This window comes from Engraulis encrasicolus, chromosome 5, assembly GCF_034702125.1.
Source record: "Engraulis encrasicolus isolate BLACKSEA-1 chromosome 5, IST_EnEncr_1.0, whole genome shotgun sequence".
Classification (NCBI taxonomy): Eukaryota; Metazoa; Chordata; class Actinopteri; order Clupeiformes; family Engraulidae; genus Engraulis; species Engraulis encrasicolus.
Genome location: NC_085861.1, coordinates 3,912,645 through 3,917,644, shown reverse-complemented (window position 1 = coordinate 3,917,644; position 5,000 = coordinate 3,912,645). Strand labels below are relative to the sequence as shown.

The following is a 5,000-nucleotide window of genomic DNA, read 5'->3' as shown; positions in this document are numbered from 1 at the left end:
CTTCACTTTGAGGAATACTGACCCTCTCCCGCTCAAGAATACAGTAATTTGAATAAGGCGGAGCATCAAGGCAGCAAGGCCCTAATGCTATTGGATGGAAATGGCAAGGGTTGAGGTGACTGACAACCCTCCCGAGGCAGCTGATTGGTTGAAAAAACTGCAGCCTTTTTTTTTTTTTTTTGGCGAATCACAGCCAAGCTCCTGCTCACCTGGTGAACCTTTTTGGGGTTTTGAGGGGAAACGCAAAATGCATTAAAGGAGAAGCATAAAAACTCACTCACAAAGACAAACACACACACACACACACATACTGTACACACACACATACACAAAAATACACCTACTACACACACGCACATACTGCACACAAACAAAAATATATACACACACACACACACGTCCAACATGTACATACATACATAAACACATACACACACAGATTGAGCTGACAACCTGTTCACTTTGAAACACTTTAAATATAAGTAACAACACAAGTACACACATAAACAAGGCAACAGGTCATCATCAGGTGTACTGGAAGACCACTGCTGAGATTTCCTACCCAGTACTGAGGGGGCATTTGATGGATGACTTGGGAGGACCTGAGGGGTACTAAGAAGCTGGTTCAGGAGGAAACCAGGTGAAGTTAAGAGGTAAATCACCTAATAGAAGAGCCTCTAGAGTCCTCATTTTCTTAAGTTTCTCCAGGCTCTTCTATTAGATGATTTAAGAAAATGAGGACTCGAGGCTCTTCTATTAGATGATTTACCTTTTAACTTAACCTCTTAACCTTACTCTTGAACCAGCTTCTTACTATATGCCCCAGGAGCAGGTGTGTGAGTGATCGGGCTATAGGGTTAGATCAGTGTTAGATAGGGGTGTAAATAATAATCTAAGTGTTGATGAATCGATGTAACTTTATTGATCCCCAGGGGGAAATTCAGGTATCCAGTAGCTTACAGTGTATTTATGTAAGCTACTGGATACCTGAATTTCCCCCTGGGGATCAATAAAGTTACTCTACTCTACTACTCTACTCTACTCTATGTATCAGCCGGCGATTTAATCGAATCGCATCGTATCGTGGGGCATTCTTAAGTATCGAAATAATCGAATCACTGGCCCCTGTCCAATGTCCTAGCTCCATGACATAATAGAAGTGGAAAAGTAATTGGAAAAAAATTGAATCAAATTGTATCGTATCATATCGTGGGGAATTCTCAAGTATAGAAAATAATCGAAAACCGGCTTTAAGAAATCGATACCGTATCGTATCGTCATGGAGGCTGTGATTTACACCCCTAGTGTTAGAGCAGTATTAGTGTTGAGAGGTTAGAGATATTGGTCTTGGATTCATGGCATCATTAGTGTTAGTCTCCAAGTCATCCATTAATTGGCCTCTGATAAGGAGGAATTTCACTTCCCCGTTTATTCAAATCAAATCCGTAGCCCAATGGTATTCAAATCTCATTTGCATGATAACACTGGGTCATAGTTGCAAATATAATTTGCATGATAACACACTCGCTGGTTCATTAAAATTTGAATGGTACTTTAAATCATTTGAGGATTATGAAAATGAGACGCTTTGAGTAGCAGGCAGATAAAATGGCTTCTTCACAAAACAACAATTTATGCAGTAATTGTGGAAATGTCAACAGCTGCCTTTTTTGTGGAAGACAGACAATAGTCACACCAGCACATTGACAGCAGTCACAAAAACATGACACTTCAGGAGGAAAATACTGTACGCTAGCAACACTTTCTCTGAGGAAGTCTCATCAAGGAACCTGGGAGTTTGCACCACACTCAACTAGCAGTTTTGGCAAAGATTTTTCAATATGTCTGACAACGTGTATGAGACACAAGACTTCTTATTTATTTAAATTACATTACACTTACTGTAGCTGATGCTTTTATCTAAAGCAACTTCATGTTATTTTCAAGGTTGTTGGTTACAGTCCCTGGAGCAATGTGGGGTTAGGTGCCTTGATCAAGGGCACTTCATCCATGGATGGAGGTGTAGGGAGAGCGGTCAGGTGGGATTGGAACCTGCAACCCCCAGATTGAAAAAGCAACTCCCTAACCATTGTGCCACGGCTGCCCAAATGTATTAAACAGTCCCTCCAGGATTTTGCACTGGGATTTTGTGATTTTTGCGGTCAAAACGTCTGATTTTGTGGCGGCATTTTCTCATTTTTTGCAAAGATTTTGTTTCTCATTTTTTGCAAAGATTTTGCACCCCTTTCGGGTTTTTTTTTTGGTAACTGAAAACCACAATCAGTCTAAGCAGGCTTAGCTTAAGATGTGCACGTCTCCCGCCAGCTTTATAAGAACAATGTTTCACTGTCGGCTAGTCCTACTGTGATAAGCGGTGGGAAATATAGCCTATGCGATGTCATCTCAATCGTGGAGTTCCGTGCATGCGATTTCATCTGGGTCAGTCAGAAATGGCAGTTTGCTTTAGCGCCGGGAAGAGTGTTTTTTCAAACGACAAAACTGGTTCATCATAGGCAGGTATGCATGGCTAAACTGACTTTACTGTTTGCCCAAGTGCTATCGTTTTCCTCTCGTAATAAGGGACGGGCACAGCGCTTCCATTCTGGGTACGCCGCCATATTGATAGCTAGTTGCTATGGTAAAGGGAGAGTGACTGCCTCCACCATGCATGCAGTTCTGGTCTCTAACATCGACAAGCCGGCTGTGTCCACAGTCAAGAATGTGTGCTACCCAAAGCACAGACACAGCACGCACTGAATACCTTCAACAACAAGCACCACGCCACGATAACTTGACAATCGAGCAGTCTGGCTTCTGCATAAACCCGGCGTTCCCACAGGTAGGCGCCTCACCTGATGGCCTAGTTAGCTGTGACTGCTGTGGACAAGGCTGCCTGGAAGTGAAATGCCCTGCTAAGCACAAACACAGCACTGCCCAGGAGGCTTGTGACGCAGACAAAGACTTTTGTCTCCACAGAGTTGATGGCATTGTTCAGCTCAAACAAGGTCATAGGTACTACACACAAGTGCAGACACAGATGTTCGTGACAGGTGCAACCTACTGTGACTTCACGTTGCCTGTATCCTGCCAGATGTCAGCTTCTGGGAGTCCTGTCTGAGGAAGGCACAGGCATTTTTTCACAAAGTTTGCCTCCCCGAGCTCATCTGTGGGTATTAGACCAGAGACACCTCCACACCGGGATAGAGTGGAAAGTTATATTTGACCGTCTTACAGCAGCAACCCATGCTAGCCGGCGACTCTTTGTTATGGAGGACATTTGTTCTCCATTGAGACGCCTCCAAGTTGGAAAACGGTAAAAAGATAATCCATTTGGGATTTTTTTCCCCGTCCCGTCACAGCTTGCGCTTCTACACCCTACGACACAGCAACGGGCGACCATAACGACAGCAGAGGTCAAATGAAACGGTAAAACACAAAGCAAACTACTAGCAGAATAAAGCAAGTCCTCACTGTAAACAATGGGCTGGCCCGCTTCCAAAATGTCTGCCGCGCAACGTGTGACGTCATGTGCCCGAAATTTATACCACCGGGCGTCACTACAGTTAGGTGACCTCGCGCGCCTAAACCCATTAAAATATAGGCATAGACTTCAATGTCTTTCAGAGCAATATGAACCGGCGTTGCTATTAAACAAAACACTTCCCTGATGTCTACTTTACTAAAATAAGCTGCATTTTGTCATATATTTGGAGACCTCGCCTTGCCCTTTCCTTTCTGCAGAGTGCTTTTGGGAAGGGCGCGCCTCTCTCTACTCTCTCTAGTTCTCTCGCTCACACACACACAAGCGACGCTTGCACTCTTCGCAGACCTATGTCACTTGACTGATCTTGTTGGATAGACCAGCAAAACTTGCAAGCCAGATAGCCAATAGTTTCTATTGTGCTGCTTGTAGAGTAGGCAAAACTGGTACAATTTAGGCTGCATTAAAGCATAGGCCTACACGTTAACTTTCACGTTGTGCGATGGATGGAGACAAGTTTGGAATCGCTCCCTCTCTCTCCCTCTCTCGCTCACACACACACACACGCGCGACGTAATTCTCTGCACTCTTCGCAAGACCATACTGTCACTTGACTCGTCTTATTGGATACCAGCCAAACTTGTAAGCTAGATAGCCAATAGTTTCGATTGTGCTGCTTGGACTGGAGGTATTTAAACTGTTAAAATGTAGGCTGCATTAAAGCAACCACACGTTTCAACGTTCACGTTGTGCGATGGGTGGAGACAACTTGGGAATCGCTATAAGTTAGAGATTTTTTTTAAAACATAGGCTGGCAAGATGTAGCTGTCTATAAACTCCACAGAATGTTGAAGGGGAAAAAGAGGAAATTTTGCGGGAAATATGCGGCTTTACAGGAATTACGTGGCATCGTGAAATTATGCGGCATATCATTGAATTTGCATGAATCCACGCGATCGCTGAATCGCGAAAAACTGGAGGGACTGATTAAAGCCCCTTTGCACAGCTGATGCCCGGGTGCTGACGATGTGTAGTCATGTGTACTCTGTCCATGTGTACTCTGTCCAGAAAACAGAGTAAGAGAATCGGCGCACACTGGCGGACTTAGATTTGCTGTTTTTTGTGTTTTTTAAAAACAATTTTAGAGAGAGGGAGGTATACAAATGTCAACGTGAACCTCAGGAAGCATGAGCATAGCACATTGTTCACTAAAATGAAAATAAATAAATAAAGCAAACCTAAGGGCAGCCATGAAACAATGGTTAGAGCACTGGCCTTTAGATCAGAGGGTTGCAGGTTCAAATAATACTGCCCTTACCTGCACCTTCATCCATGGCTGACGAGCAAGGCACCTAACCCCACATTGCTCCAGGGCCTGTAACCAATAACCTGTACCTAAATAACTGTTAGTCGCTTTGGATAAAAGTGTCAGCTAAGTGCAATGTAATGTTAAGTCCACCAATAGTGGTGATGGTAACACTTCACAATAACCTTCTGCGAAATGGTTAACTAATATTCA

General features: G+C 43.7%; 2 protein-coding genes across 2 annotated transcripts in view; one reads left to right on the top strand and one right to left on the bottom strand.

Moving 5' to 3' along the window:
* The window catches only part of adam22 (ADAM metallopeptidase domain 22), an 85,987-nt gene that overhangs the window by 31,341 nt on the left and 49,646 nt on the right, over positions 1-5,000 (bottom strand). The gene's annotated exons all lie outside the window — the stretch shown is intronic.
* Positions 1-5,000, top strand: part of LOC134448851 (E3 ubiquitin-protein ligase TRIM35-like) — an 89,689-nt gene that overhangs the window by 49,414 nt on the left and 35,275 nt on the right. The window lies entirely within an intron of this gene.